The sequence below is a fragment of the Notamacropus eugenii genome, chromosome X (assembly GCF_028372415.1).
Source record: "Notamacropus eugenii isolate mMacEug1 chromosome X, mMacEug1.pri_v2, whole genome shotgun sequence".
In the NCBI taxonomy this organism is placed as follows: domain Eukaryota; kingdom Metazoa; phylum Chordata; class Mammalia; order Diprotodontia; family Macropodidae; genus Notamacropus; species Notamacropus eugenii.
The window spans coordinates 49814038-49830861 of NC_092879.1; the positions used below are offsets into that span (position 1 = coordinate 49814038).

Here is a 16824-nt window from a genome sequence, read left to right on the forward strand (position 1 = left end):
AGAGTTAAATCCTAGTTGTGACATTTCTGAACTGTGTGATCCTAAGCAAGCTACTCTATCTCCATGACCCTCAGTTTCCCCATCTGTAAAATGGAGGAGAGGAGGATCCTTGCCCTCCCTGTATGAGACAAGCAACTTGCAAACCTGTGAACACCAAAGACTCATCCAAACGTGCTTTCCTGAGGATTTCTGAACCTTTGCTTTGTCCAAGCACTGTTCATCAGTTCCCATTTATCCCTTTCATAGACATCCTGCTTGCACTTTTCCCCCTCTTTATTTTTTCTTCTACGGATACTCAGAGCTAAACGGATTTGAGGAAAGTTTATATAAATTAATGAGAAACAGAAGGATAATCATTAGAACTTGAGAGATCAGTTAATCCAACCTCCTCATCTTCCTGATCTAGCAACCCAGGCTGAGAGGGGTAAGTGACTTGGTCAGCATGACACAGGTAATAAGGAGCAGAAGTCAGGATTCTAGCCCAGCTTCTCCAGCATCCAAAGTCAGCATTGTCTACCACTATGCTTCACTACCTTGAGATATAGCAACCCTTTCCAAAGAAACCGGGGATGATGTTTGAGGCTGTTCCTTATGTAGGATGCTAACATGCTTTCTCAAACTACAACCATTGGTGCCACTATCACAGATAGATCACTAAGCTAGACAGACAATTATTCTCACCCAGGATAGCATTTCTCATGTTCTTATAACAGACTCTTTGTGACAAACTCCCATAAAATGCCCCCAGTCCCAATGTTCTTGGTACCCAGACCTTTCCTAATTATCGAGTTTCCTCCTCACTCAATGGCAAAAGTAATAGATTAACAAGAAGGGAAATGATCACTATGAGGTAGCATAAAAAGGACTATCCTGGGAATTAGAACTGTCTTTATTTAGAAACAAACATAGTTAGCTCACTTGTGGAGGATGACATCTTTAACATCTTTAACAAAAATGACAGCCAGAGGATTGTAGGTAGAAAGGCAGGGGCCTCTGACATACGAAGGCTAAAAGGAATCTGGGCAAATTAATTAAATACTTAGTTACTGTTGTTTGTTGTTTAGTCCTGTCCAACTCTCCGTGACCGCATCTGGGGTTTTCTTGGCAAAGATACTGGAGAGTTTAGCCATTTCCTTCTCCAGATCATTTTACAGATGAGGAAACCGAGGCAAACAGGGTGAAGTGACTTAACCAGGCTCACACAGCTAGCAAGTCTCTGAGTCTGAATTTGAACTCAGGAAGAGTCTTCCTGACTCCAAGCCCAGCTCTCTAACCACCTCAGTGCCACCTAGCTGCCTTAAATGCTCAGTGCTCCCAGACAATTCTCTAAGTTGCAGAGGAGGTGGTGATCTGCATTAGCAGAGGGAGCTTTCTCATTTGGAGCTCTCTATCGCAATCAAATTATAGATTTTTGGAAAGAAATACAATAGATGCTATTTCCACAGCACTCGAAGGTTTGTGACTCACTTTTGTATCCATTTATTGTAAACATGCCTCACTATGATGTTGCAAGGTAGGAGCTGTTATTACCCCCACCTGATAGATAAAGAAACTGAGGCTCAGAGTGGAAGGAAGGAAACAAGCATTTATTAAGTGCCTACTATGTGTCAGGCACTGTAAGTGTTTTATAAATATTATTATTTTTTGATCCTCTCAACAACCCTAGGAAATAGGTACGATTATCTTCTCCATTTTACAGTTGAGGAAACTGAGGCAGGGATTTAAGTGACTTGCCCAGGGTCACCAAGCTAATGAGCATCTGAGGTCACATTTGAACTCAATTCCTCCTAACTCCAGGCCTAGCACTCCATATCTATTTCAATATCTATATATCTAAATATCAAGGATTAGGCAGCTAGGTAATCTAGTAAGTAGCTAGATGGTGCAGTGGATAGAGTGCTGGACCTGGAGTCAGGAAGATCTGAATTCAAATCCAGCTTCAGACACTCATTAGTATGTGACCCTGGGCAAATCACTTAACCTCTGTCTGCTTCTGTTCCCTTGACTGTAAAATGGTAATAATAACATTTATCTCCCAGGGTTGTTGTGTGGATCAAATGAGATATTATTTTGGAAGTGTTTAGCCCAGTGTCTGCGTGTAGTAGGTACTATGTAAATGTTCCTTTCTTTCCCTTTCTTGTTCTTCTTTTCTTCCTCTTCTTCTTCCCCTTCCCACTGAACCACAATCAAGTGATTTTCTGAAGTAAGATTGGTACCCAAATCTTCCTGACTACAGGTTTAGGCCCCACTATTGCATGCAGTTCTGTTTCAGGCAGCCACTATGTAAGAACGGAATGAACAGTGAATCAACAGTCAGGAAATGGGAGCAGATACCAGCGCTGCTGTGTTCTACATGGATATCATCAGAGAAGCCCCTTTCCTTTCCTGGGTCTCAGTTTTCTTCTCTGTAAAATTAACTGTTGGAGTTGACTAAACTGCCTCTGAAGTCACTTCTAGACAAAAATCCAAATAGCATTAAATAGGCTAAGTTTAGCAGTGAATATAATTTTGCTTTATCAAAAGACCTTCATACATTGGTAAGGGAAAGAAAGGGGCAACTGTGCCCAAGATCTCTATAGAGAAGAAAAGAAAACATAACAAACAAAATATCAAGGCCAAAGAAGCTGTCTTTTTATGCTGCGGATTTGCCCTAGATGCAAATGTACTTCTAGATATGATAGAACCCTGTTTTATGGATTAGAAAGAGCTCACTGGTGGGCCTCTGATCCCAATCTTTTCAGTATTAGAGATGAACCAATGTGCCAAATGTCAGATTTGTGCAGGAAAGTTCAGAGTGGTCATTGGTATTAGAAATCACTTTCCACAATTTCGACATCCTAACAAATGATGAATCCCATTTGGGGATGAGTCTGGCCTGTTATGTCTTCCTTCCCTTCATACGGCCAATATTTTTAGTCTATGGCGGAATCAACTACTCCACTGTGACCATGGGAAGATGCTGGACAAAAACCAAATAGGAGACTGGTCACCATTGATAGTGATGGAGGAAGTGGAGATGAAGAAAACATTGACACAGAGTCCTAGAGAAATCAGTAATCTCTCAGTATACTTACAAAAAAACCCAAAAAAACAGTAAATGGCTTCTTTTTCTCAATAAAACATGGGGAAAGCCAATACCAAGGAAATATTTATCTGCTTTTTACCAAGTAAAGCAAAATCACTTTGAAGGCTATATAAAGCCTTTAGAAAGCTGGAGAGTCGTGGAAACATGCAGTGTGTGCTCAATTGGCTCTCTGTAAGGAAAAAAAGCTACATTCTGGATATGGGCATTCTAATGTGATCAATATCTGTAAGACCTAATATTTCCTGCAATTAATCAGTGGAAATGGCCTCCAGGATGACAAGTGTGACTATGAAATATGTTTTGAATATGATACTGTCTGCCAGTATCAGCAGTGATGATCATAAGACTTGGGGGTCCAGTAACACTAACAGAAAAAATGAGCTCAATTCTCTTTGCACTTGTAGGCCACTGGTGGTGCACTGTGCCCGGGGGAGGGGGGGGTGAGGTAGGAATGCTTGCCCGTCACTGCCTTTGATAGCAGGCTTGTCTATAGGATTTCCCCTAGAGGATAGAAGAGCTCAAATTCTATAGTATATATAGTATATAATACACATGCATATGTGTGTGTGTATATTATGTGTGTATATATATGTATAGTATATATGTATATATATTGTGTGTGTGTGTATATATAATATATATTATATATAGATAGACAGATATATAATATATATCTCTATATATATTAGGGATTGTACCTGTGTTTTCATTAGTATTAAGAACTTCTAAGTGAGAAAACTCCCTCTATCAATGCAGGCTAGCACCTTTCCTGCAATTTATTGTCTTAGTAAATTGCCTGAGAATTAAAAGGTTAAGTGACTGACCTAGGGTCACATATTCAGTATGCCACAAGTAGAACTTAAACCCAAATCTTCCTTACTTCCTCAGCTCTCTAACCATTACACCATATGGCTTCATGTATATAATTATAGATAGATAGATCCCTCTCTCTCTCTCTCTCTCTCTCTCTCTCTCTCTCTCACTCTCATCTCCTTTGTTCCTCCTAGTTAAGGTTATGCATCACAGGCATTATTACCATTTTACAGAAGATTAAACTGAGGTCCAGGGAAGGAAAGTGAGTGACTGATCCACAGTCACATGGTTAGGAAATATAAGAAGCAGAATTCCAATCTGAGTCTCTCTTGAATCCAGATCCATCATGCCGTCTACTATACCCCTATACCATGCTGCCCTGTCATCGTATGATACCATAGAAATACCACTGGCTCTCAAGTCAGCTGACCTGGGTTCAAATCCTATTTCTGCTGCCACTGCCTGACTGACTTTGTGCAAATTATTTCTTCTTCTTGGGCCTCTGTTTCTCCTCCTCCTCCTCCTTTCCTTCTTTCTCCTCATTATCATAGCTAACATTTATATAGCACTTACCATGTGCCAGGCACTGTGCTAAGAACTTTTATAAATGTTTCATTTGGTTCTCCTAATACTTCTGTGAGACAGGTGCTATTATTCCCATTCTACCAAGGAGGAAACTGAGGCAGACAGAGGTAAAGCGATTTGCCCAGTGTAACACATCTAGGAAGTGTCGGTAGCTGCATTTGAACTCAGGTCTTCCTGCTTCTAGGCCCAGCACTCTACCCACTAAGCCACCTTGATGCCTCTGCTCCTCAGGCTCTTCCCACTCTAGAACCATGAGCCCATAAATCCTCTTTGGGGAACTACTATTTTACTATGCAATGAAAGGGTGCCTTATGACTGTAAATACAATTATCCCTTCTACATTATAGGGGTTATGGGGCATGGTGCCCTCCATGATATGGAAAGTCTGCATAAATTTTTTTGACCTTCCCTTCAAACCAGAGAATAAGTCTGAATTTTTTTTCTTTTTCTTTTATGAGGTATTTACAGTACCTTATTGAAAACTTTAGGTTAAGTATTTGGCCATAGACTCTCTGTCATCTTCTAGCCTTCCACGGAACTACCCCAAAACTCCCACTTAGTTTCTTATGTCTCCTGGCAATACATGGAAACGCGATGGGGCAAGTTAATAACTGTACTGTTAACGTGGTAAAAACCATGTTGTGGAACACTGTCAAAGACAACTATTCACCTCTTCTCAGCTCGGCTGCCCCCTCACCCATGAATCCATGCTGATCCCCACCACTCCTCAGTATTTTCTCCCTCAATTAGCTCTCATTTTCTTATCTGTGCACCAGTTGTATTCCTTAAGGAAATCTAAACTCCTCAGGGGAAGTGACTAGATATTTTTTTTTGCCTTTGTATCCCCAGTGCTTGGCCCAATGTGTACCTGGCACAGATGATTATTAAAGTTGAATTTGGCAATAGATTAGCAAAAAAAGAGAAATTGATAGCATAGGAGTAGGGGAAAAAGGGGTGGACTAGGAATGAAGAAGTCTGATCTAGTTACAAAATTAGACAATTAAAATTAATCTAACTAAAATAGTTTAATTAGAAAATCCTCTCTCTTCTTTGTATCTCAGTTCCCTCTTCTGTAAGAGGAAGGCAACAATATTTGTTGCCCCCCCTCCCATTGTACCACTTCTGCTAATATCATAGATGTGAAACACTTGGCAAAATTTAAAATATTATATACATTTCAGTAATAATACCAAAAATAATAGTGCTTCTTATAGGACTCATTGAATTGATTATTATCTCAAGTATAGGGGAAACTCACTTGGAGTTAGCTAAGTGTGGAGTAGACTGGTGACCACAGGGCAGAGCAGGCTCCCCCTTCCAGAAAATGTTACAATGAGACATTAGAAGGGGCTGAAGATATTCTGAAAGAGATTCCGAGTTAGGGACAGATGGACCAGATAGCTTAAGTAAACAGGGGTGGGCAACTTGTGGCCTTGAGGTCACATGTGACCTTTTAGATCCTTAAGTGCGGCCTTCTGACCAAATGCAACTCAGAGATTCTGTGATTTATTAGCTGTAAGGCCTTGGACAAGTCACTCTCCTCAGGAAAACGGGGACAATCACGCCTGCAGGATTTAACTTTCAGGGTTGTTACAAGATTCAATTAAGATTGTGACTTAAAGTACTTTGCAAACTTCAAGGCAGGATGACAAATGTCTGTTCTGATGATCACGGAGAAAGAATGGCCATGCTTCCAACTCTGGCGTGGCCCTTGTGCCTTTGACCTAATTCATGGCCAGGTTGCTTCCCAAAGACATGAGTCCTAAACAGTTACAGGAGTGGTATGCTGGCATTCATAATGAAATTATTTTTTTATTGATCATTTTTATTGCTCCATTTCAGATTTTACCCTATTATTTATAGGACATAGTAATGAACTTCCCCAGCTTTATTGCATTATTTGGTAAACAATGCAGCAAACTGGAGAACTGGAGCAATAAAATTAAGGTGATTTAGCAATAAAGCAATTCCCTAGATTTTAATTAAGTTATGGAAAGTTATGTTCTAAGGACTTTAAAAGGGGACAATATACTATAGAACTGGGGCTGTCCAGATTGTTGGAAGACCCTCTCTGGAAAATGCAAGCTGTCAGAGGTACGGGCACATTTTGGAGATTTTCACTGTGTGGAAGGGAGGAGGGGACGGGAGAAGAAAGAAAGCAAAGAGGGAAACAGGTGAAGGAGGAGGGGAAGAGAGAGGGAATGAAGCAAAAAGGTAAGGGAGGAAGGAACTACAGAAGAAGGGGAGGAAGAGAAAAAAGTAAGGAGGGAAAGGAGAGAAGGAAGGAAACAAAAATAGAAAGAGGGAAAGTACAGGAATAACAGGAGGGAAGAAAAGAGAGAGAAAAACATCAGATGGATGAAAAAGGGAAGGAAAGAGAGAGAGAGAGAGAGAGAGAGAGAGAGAGAGAGAGAGAGAGAGAGAGAGAGAGAGAGAGAGAGAGAGAGAAGGAAAGAGAAGGAAAGAGAGGGAAGAAAGAAGACAAGCATAGTTAAATACTGGCAGCTCTCTTGCCTTTTCCCTAGATGGAATACAGATTATCTGACTACTGTCAGGAAGGTCTTTGATGTAAGGGACATATTACTCCTTTGTCATTCCTGGGCATTTTCTAGATTTGTTCCCTAGACAAACAGGCTTCTTTTCTGTCACGTAGAGAGAATAGAAACCGGGTGAGTACAATGTGTATGGAGACTGGGAGAAAAAGAAAGATTGATTTAGGAACTTTCTATAAGATGGTGACACCCAGGACAGTTGCCTCTGCCTAAATCCCCTTACTAATTTAGAAGTGGAGCTGAACTCATTTTCCATTTCACACACACACACACGCGCACACACACACACACACACACGCACTCTTTTTTAAAAAGTGGAAAGAAGAAAAAATAGGAAAAAAGAAAACACATTTTAAACAAATCCCTGGGAGAAGGGGAAAGGCTGTGTACCCATCACTACTCTCTGAGAGACCAAGCCACCTCATGGATGATGGTCTCCATGTCCATGATCTCCTTCCACTTCCCACCTCTGATCACCTAAAACTCCAGGAAAATTCCAGGAGCTGCACAGGATCAGAGAAGACCCCAATGGTGCTGCTTCCCCCCCTTGGGAATCCACCTCTTTCTTGGTCATTCTCTGACTCCTCTTACCCCTGCGTATGACAAAAGCTCATCCATGTGTTGCCCCGGGTTCAATTCTTTCACATTCCAAAAACATAGTTCCAGAGCACAGAAAAAAAAAAATCTATGATTCCTCCACCAGAGTTTCCAGCCCAGACCCTGTGTAACACTTTTTTATAGGACAAAAACCCATGGGGTGCTGATCTTAAAACTCAATAAAGATAACACTAAAAATGAAAAGTATGGATCAATTTCCATAATCAATACAGACAAAGCTATGTTAAATAAAATGCTAGCCAATAGCCTGTGACAAGATATTTATAGAAATTATTCATTATTCAATTCAATTCAACTCAGCAAGCATTCATTATCATGACCAAGCAGGGTTTATGCCAGGGAAACAAGGTTAGTTCAACATCAGAAAACCTATTAACATAACAAAGAACACAGCTCCCTTCACTTGCAAAAGTCTTTAAAAAACCTATGATTATATCACGAAATGTACAAAAACCTTTGATAAAAATCCAGCAATTTATGATTTAAAACAACAATATAAATGAATAGATCTAGGGGAATTTTTTCTTAAAACAAAATATATTCTCCTTTACTCAAGAGCTAATACAATATGTAATGGAGAAAAATAGGCATTACCACCTAAAAAGAAATATTTACAAAACTGGTATTACCTTCTACCATTGCTTTGATTTGACACAATTTTGGAAATTTTAGCAATCACAAAAAGATAGAAAAAATTGGAGGGATTAACGCTGGAAACAGAGAGGTCAAAATATTACTATTTGGGGATGACATGATAATATAGGCACAAAATACAACCTTTTGAAACAAAAACATAAAGGATAAATAAGACTAAGTCATCAATGAACCTAGATAGAAAGTTAAATCCACAAAAAATTATTTACTTTCTTATTGACTATCAATAAAGATCAGGAAAATAGTATGTAAAAAGAAAATTCATTTACAGAAACAACAAGAAATCAAATATCTGAGATCTACTAGTAATACTTATTTGATTATGGTTATTAAATTATAATACCTGAAATAAAGAAGGATCTAAATAATGGGAGAGAAAGGAGGGGGAAAAGGAATAAGCATTTAGTAAACTCCTACTATGTACCGTGTCCTACTAAGTGCTTTACTGATATTAACTCATTTGATAATTCCATGTTCGTGGATCAGTCGGATCAATATAGTAAAAATGATAATGTCCAAATGTCCAAAATAAGCTAAATATTTAATGTAACAGTCAGGAGAAAAAAGAGCTTTTTCATTGAACTGGACAAAATCATAATGAAATTTCAAGCCACTAGGAAGGCCAATGAAAAAGCAAGCTTAAAAATGGTGGTGAACGTGATCTTCCACTTCCTATCGTGAACGCATTTGACAAAGCATCTGGTGTGGAACACAAAATCAAGGTAGAGGAAAGGGATGAAAGACCTATATCAGCCATCCAAACTAACGTATACAAATGATTAGCATTTGACGAACCTTGAGAAAAAAATGTCTGAAACCAGGGAAAGGATTCATCACATGACAATTGTACTTGGAAAAAAAATTGTCGACAATTTGGAAAAGGAATTGGACCCATATCTCCAACTGTACATGTCAGTGAAATCTAGCTGGACTGGGAAGAGGGTGGAAACAGGAGAGTGAATAAGCATGTTCATAGCCCCTACTATGTGCCAGGTACTGTGCCAGGCACTTTTATAAATATTACCTCATGTGATCTCCATAACAACCCTTGAATGCGGGTGCTATTATTATAACCATTTTACAGTTGAAGAAATTAAGACAGACAAAGGTTATGTGATTTGTCCAGAGTTATACAGAAATTAACTGTGTCTGAATCTATATTCGAACTCAAGTCTTCCTGACTCCAGGCTCAATGCTATATCTAATACACTGCCATTAAATAGATCTATTTTCCTTAAACTATAACATATAGAATACCAACTAGGTCTAGCCTCAGACACTTGGGAGCCATGTGACTCTGAGGAAGTCACTTAACCGCTATTTGCCTCAGTTTCCTCATCTGTAAAATGGGGTTAATAATAGCGCCTATCTCCCAGGGTTGCTGTGAGGATCTAATGAGATAATAGCTGTCAAGTGTGTAGCTCAGTGCCTGCCACAGAAGAACCATTGTATAAATGTCAGTTGTTATTAATGTCAATTGTGGAGGGGAGATTAAACCCCACAAATACTAGGGACAAGATAGATGTACTTTAACTACATGAAAAGTAGAAAAAATCATTACAAGAAAAATAATGTAATTCAAAGGAAAGCAAGAGAATCTGAAAATATTTGTGGCAAACACGAAAATAAAAACTTGACATCTCAAATACATAAAGAACTGTTAAAAAATATCAACGAAAGCTTCTGGTCCAATAGATGAAAGATTATGAAACAATAGATTTCAAAGAGGGGAAAAAAGTCATTCACAGTCATGTGGAAAAAATTCTAAACATTACTAATGATTAAAAAACAAAATGCAAACTAAGATAACTAAGAGGCACCACCTTAAATTGACTCATAATAAAAACAAAAACAGCAATAATGATCACGAGAGATGAAACAACACTGGAGTAGTTGTGATAAATTAGGCACAATCATTGTATCAGAGATCTAGAGCTAGAAGGGGCCTTGGAGGTCATCTAATCCCATCTAATAATTTTATAGGTGAGGAAACTGAGGTCCAAGGTTATTCAGGTAGCAAGTGTAGGAGACGAAATTTGAACCCAGGACCCCTGACTCCATGGCTGGTAATCATTCACTCTGAACAAGGCCTCCCTAATGGCTGCCGGCATCACACATTTTTGAAGTTTTTTGGAGAACAAGGAAGCAACATGCAGTACAAGTTAAAAAAATGTTCCCAGCTTTGAGCTACTGATTTGGGCACTCATAGTGCACCTTGAAACTGTAATCAAAACCAACAAAAAGAACTACCCATTCCAAGCTATTCAAAGCAATATTCCTTATAAGTACATAACCCAGACTAAAACCTGGAAACAACTCAAAAGTCCTACAGCAAGGGAATGGCTAAATGCATTGTGGTACATTCATGTAATAGAATCTGTAGCAAAATTAAAGCTAAAAAAATATGAGGAATATAAGAAGAATATAAGGAAACCTGGAAAGACTTTTTATGAAACCGTGAAAAGCAGAAAAAAAAATGCAGAATGAGAAAAAGAATTCACACAGGCCAAAAATCTGGATGCATTTACAGGGACTTAAAGGGAATGACTAAAAAGTCATGATATTTCTATGAACTGAAATGAAAGTAAATAGTTACAAAAAGGTAAACCAAAAATTTCTATTTGATAAACCTATAAATTTTTTTAAAAAAATATGTTATATGTATATATGGGAAATTGAAATAGCTGTATCAATGGGTAATTTTATATGTATAAGGACGTGCATTTTTTAAAGAAAAGTGGTTGACTTTTTCATTGCATTTGAACACATGACATAATTTGGGCCACAAAAAATCTCTGTAGTAATTGATCATCTCAAACACCACAAATCCACGATTACATTAATAAGTCTTTGAAACATTTGTCCTAACTAAAGATATTAACTTCAATCCAAGCAAAGCCTACTTGAGTTGAGATCACGCACCCAATGAAAACCACCCTGAAAGACTTGTCTGTCCATCTGTCTGTCTGTTTTTGTGGATTTTGAGGAAATAGTTTGTAAATTGTGAATGCATGAAAGAAATGTATGAGCCTAGCTTCAGTCTATGTCTCGGAAGCTCATAATTAAAGACAGAACAGTGCCTGGCACTTGGTAGGCGCTTAATAAATGCTGATTGACTTATGAGAGAGATTTCTAGAACAATGAGCTAGATTTTTGCCCTAGTATATAGAGATGGGTTTTTGTTTTGTTTTTTCCTCCCACTGCAACCCCAAGGGAGGTTGGTTGATGTAAAAATCATACTGTAAAAGATACTACTAGTGATAGATAGCTGACAGGTCTCAGGGTTTTGCAGTTTTGTGGTTCTGTTAAAATCAACATGCATTTCTTAAAGCATTTACTAAGTGCAAGAAACTCCTGCCATGTTGGGAATGCAAAATAAAAAAAAAAATCCTTGTTTCCAAAGAGATTGGGGTGGGGTGGAGGGAAGCAATAAATATGTAAAGGAGAAAATGTATATCAGTCAAGAAACATTTTTGTCTCTGATGTGCTTTATGCTCTGCAAGGTACTGGGCATCAAAAGAACTGAGGTTCTGAGTGGGGGACAAAATGAAAACATGTACCTATGTAAATGTATACAGATCAATATAAAGAGAATCAGAGCAAAAATACAGGGTATCGTAAAACACAAACGTAATCATTTCTGTCTTATGAAGGGATACCACCAGAACCCCACAGCTACTGCAGGCCTTAGTTTACTGGGATCTAGAATTCGAAGGAGGCTTAGAAGTCATTTAATCCAAACCCCTCATTTTACAGAGGAAGGAACTGAGAGGCAGAGAGGAAGAAGCTAGCTTTGGTTTAGAGTAATTCTGGGATATCTGAGAAGAGAGAATAATGGGGGAAAGGGACAGTTAACACGACAGAAAACTGGCAGATTCCAGGAGAGGTCTCTGAGGGTTTTTCCTCTAGTATATAAACTTCCTTGTTAACTACACATCCTCTTTCTTGGGCCCATTCTCTGGAAGGAGCTGGCTTGCTATGATTCTATGGACCATGTGAGTAATAGAAAAGAACAAAGGAAGGAAGAAAGAGGGGGAGAAAGAAAAAAAGAGAAAGAAAGAAGGAAGGAAGGAAAGAAAAGAAAGAGAAAAAACACAATTGAGGACAGAGAGGGAGAGGTGAAGGAAGCCAAAACCATTCTAAAAGAGAATTAGGGGCTATAAATAAATAAGTACTCTTTTTTTCTTTGTATATTTTACATGGATACAAGAGGGATAGAGTGGCATTTTTGACCTCTGCAGGGTCTCCAGGGATGGGGAATGCATGGCCTTGAGCCCACATGTGGCCACCTAGGTCCTCAAGTGCAGTCCTTTGACTGAATCCAAACTTCACAGAACCCATCCCCTTAATGAAAGGATTTGTTCTGTTGAATTTGTGCTCCACCAAAAGTCACACCCAAGGACCAAGAAGGCCACACGTGGCTTCGAGTTGCCAGAGACAGTTTGGCAAAAAAAGACACTTAGAACCACAAGCCTAGAATGTGACTAGGACCTTGTCACTTAACTAACATTTTGTTTATTCTGTTTGAAACCTCAGGGCCTTGCTGTGACTTTTGGGGGAGGGGGTGGAGGGGGAGATGGCTATGTTGGTTTCAGACTCAGAACTCCACCAGGGAATTCCTTCTACCAAAGCAAATTTGCAACTATTCTGGAATTTAGTCTTAGAGAACTACCTAGTGCACACAAAAGTTAAATGACCTGCCCAGGGACACATAAATCAGGTAGAACTTGAATCCAAGTCTTTCTCTAACACCATGCTGCTTTGTATATAATGGGTGCTTAACAAATGCTTAAGGCGGGATTTGAACCCAAGTCCTGTGACTCAACAAAGAAAGGTGCACATTTCCTATACCATATGTGAGGTCACCAAGGTTTCAAGATATGATAAGCTTCCCCCTAACTTGCCTTTTGTGGGATTCCTGCCCACTTTCCCTGACCTCCTCCTTTTAACATCCTTTTCCGCTCCCCGGCTCTCTCCCCGAGTTGGCTATCCACAGTCTAATCCACTATTCTCTCCATTTTCCTTTCTCAGCAGCAGCCCCTCCCACATCCTCTCCATCCTGTGATGCTCACGAATACCTGGCATTGAGGACAGGATCCCTTCCACTGGATTCCGCTTGACTTTGCCCACAGAAACGCCTTTGACTTATCAGGTCTTTTGTCCCTTAGCACTTCCCATCATCGCCCCGCCCCTTATTGCCTCAGACGCTGACGCTCTCAGTTCCTGAGGAGAATTTTGAGGACGGTCGACGTTCTCGTCGTCCGTTCTCCTTTCCGCTTGTGATTTCTGAGGTGAAATGGCGTCCTACAAACCTCAGGATGGAGGTGTAGGTGCTGGAGAAGATAGAGGAGACTATGTTCCTCCTACCAGTAAGAATGCTAGCGCTGTTAGCGCCCTTGATATCCCCGGGGCTCCGGGTGAACCTAGTGGGCCGAGCGGGCCTCCCGCGCCTCAAGGGCCTAGTGGGCCTGGTGCGCCCCGTGCGCCCAGCGGGCCTAGTACGCCAGACAAGCCTAGTAGGCCTGGCGCGCCTAGCGGGCCTTGCGCACCTAGCGCCCCCAGTGAGAGCGTTCGTGATATGACTCAGCTGACCGAGGCATCAGAGATGATGGAGCTGACTGACCCTCTTGGGGTGAGTAAGCCATTTGAAATGACTGAGCAGAGCAAGCCATTTGAGCTAATAGGATCGAGTGGGGCGATTAAGCCAGTGGGGCTGAGTGAAGTGACTGAACTAATGGGACTGAATGAGCCAGTGATGGGATCTGATGTACCTATGATGAGACAGAATGAGCCAGCTGTGGAACCTAAGGAACCTATGATAGGATCTGATAAGACTGTGATGGGACTTAATGAACCAGTGATGGTACCTAATGTGATGGGTCCTGAGTGTCAGAGTGAGCCTAGTGGAGAGAGTGAGCTCAAAAGAGGAAGTGAGCCAAATGAGCAGAGTGAGAAGAAAGAAGAGGGTATGCCAAATGAGCCTGGTGAGGCAAGTGACTTGAAGCAGGCAGGAGAGGTGAGAGGGGCAAGTGGCCCACTGCAGACAACTGGGCGGCTGCAAGCAAGTGGGCCTCTGCAGGCAAGTAGGCTTCTGCAAGCAAGTGGGCCTCTGCAAGCAAGCAGGCTGCTGCAAGCAAGTAGGCCTCTGCACGCAAGTAGGCCTCTGCAAGCAAGCAGGCTGCTGCAAGCAAGTGGGCCTCTGCAGGCAAGTGGGTATGGTGGCTTCAGTGGTATCCCAGTGGCATCCCTGTATGTGGGTGACCTCGACCATGATGTGACAGAGGCAATGTTGTATGAGAAGTTCAGCCCAATGGGGCCTATCTTGTCTGTTAGAGTGTGTAGGGATATGTTCACCCATAATTCCCTGGGCTATGGCTATGTTAACTTTCAGCGTCCAGCAGATGCTGAGCGGGTATTGGAGACCATGAACCTGGATACGATCAAGGGAAAGCCAGTTCGCATTATGTGGTCTCAGCGTGACCCCTCCCTTCGCAAGAGTGGTGTGGGCAACGTTTTCATTAAAAACCTAGAGAAATCTATCGACAACAAGGCCTTATTTGGTGTTTTCTCTGTCTTTGGCAATATTCTGTCTTGCAAAGTGGTCTCTGATGAGAATGGCTCCAAGGGCTATGGCTTTGTTCACTTTGAAACCCAGGCGTCTGCTGAAAGAGCTATTGAGAGAATGAATGGATTGCTTCTGAATGATGTCAAAGTGTTTGTTGGACATTTCAAATCCCGCAGAGAAAGAGAATTGGAATTTGGGGCTAGAGCCAGAGAGTTCACCAATGTTTACATCAAGAATTTTGGAGAAGACATGGATGATAACAGACTTACTGAACTATTTGGAAAATTTGGACGTCTTTTGAGTGTAAAAGTGATGACTGATGAAAGTGGAAAGTCCAGAGGTTTTGGTTTTGTGAGTTTTGAAACACATGATGAGGCTCAGAGAGCTGTGGATGAGATGAATGGAAAGGAGGTCAATGGAAGGAAAATTTATGCTGGCAGAGCTCAGAAAAAGAGAGAAAGGCAGACAGAACTTAAGCGCCGCTTTGAACAGATAAAGCAAGACAGAATCGCCAGATATCAGCGTGTTAACCTTTATGTGAAAAATCTTCAGGACGATGTTGATGATGAATGGCTCCGAAAGGAATTCTCCCCATTTGGTACAATCACAAGTGCAAAGGTTATGATGGAAGGGGCTCGCAGCAGAGGCTTTGGCTTTGTCTGTTTCTCGACACCAGAAGAAGCTGCCAGAGCAGTCAGAGCAATGAATGGCAGATTGATAGCTACTAAGCCTCTGTATGTAACTTTAGCCCAGCGCAAAGAGGAACGCCAGGCCCGCCTGATAAACCAGTACAGGCAGAAAATGGTTAATGTTCCAACCTTGTCTAATCCAATGCTCAATCCCTACCAACCACTACCTCCTTCAGGTTACTTCATGCCACCTATCCCACCACCTCAGAACCTCCCTCCATACTATCCTGTTGGTCAGATGGCCCCATTCAGACCAGATCCTCACAGGGCTGCTCCAGGTGCAAGATTTCATCCATCCCAAAGGATGCGTGCTGTTACCCATCCAGAAGCTCAAAGACCACCATTTAATCCTACAAGGCCTGCTTCTACAAAATTTCCAAGAATCATGCCCCCCCAGCGTTTTGTTAATTCACCAAGTCAGCTGATGAGGCCACCACGTCCACCATTTATTCCTCCCAAGTGCACAGCTCAACAATATAGATATGCAGCTGGTGTCCGTAACCCAAAACGTGTTGATGTGCCAGTACGAGCTCCTCCTCCTCAGCCTGCTGTCCATACTGAAAGGTCGAAGGCTTTAACCACTTCCGCATTAGCAGATGCTCCTCCTCAAGAGCAAAAGCAGATGTTAGGAGAACAGCTGTTCCCACTCGTTCAAGCCATTAATTCTTCTCTGGCTAGTAAGATCACTGGCATGTTGCTGGAGATGGACAACTCAGAGCTTCTTCACATGCTTGAGTGTCCAGAGTCTCTCCGTTCCAAAGTTGATGAAGCCATAGCTGTCCTGCAAGCCTACCAGGCCAAAGAAGCTGTCCAGAAGGAATCAGCTGAGAGTGCTCCTGGGATTCCAAAAGATTAAAAAGAAGTTCACATAAGAGCTCACCAAATGCAACACCTGGGTCACTCAAGAAGAAAGAAGTTTTATGCAGAAAATTCAAAGCCAAGTTGAAACTGAGTTTGAAAACTGAAGAAGAAAAAGAAGAAAATAGTGGAAAAAAGAAAAGAAAGAAAAGGAACCAGTGAGCAAATAAATTTCAGTTCTGCAATTCCAAATTCGAGTCCCAGTTTATTTATTGATTTAAAAACCAACAAAAATTCAAAATGGTGGAATGTTAAAAAAAAAAACATAAATTACTCAGGCAGGGAGTTGTGGGAGGGGAAAAGAATTTCCATCACACATCAAAACTTAAAGTTTTTTGTTTTTTTTTTGGAAAAGTTCAGGATATCAATACTCTTTCAGTTTAAGTTATTCTAAAGTTAATAACT

The 16824-nt window shown here is 40.9% G+C and overlaps 1 pseudogene; it reads left to right on the top strand.

The window, feature by feature from the left end:
* The first annotated feature begins 13560 nt into the window (after nucleotides 1-13560).
* Nucleotides 13561-16572, top strand: LOC140515525 (polyadenylate-binding protein 1 pseudogene; annotated as a pseudogene).
* The last annotated feature ends 252 nt before the right edge of the window (nucleotides 16573-16824 follow it).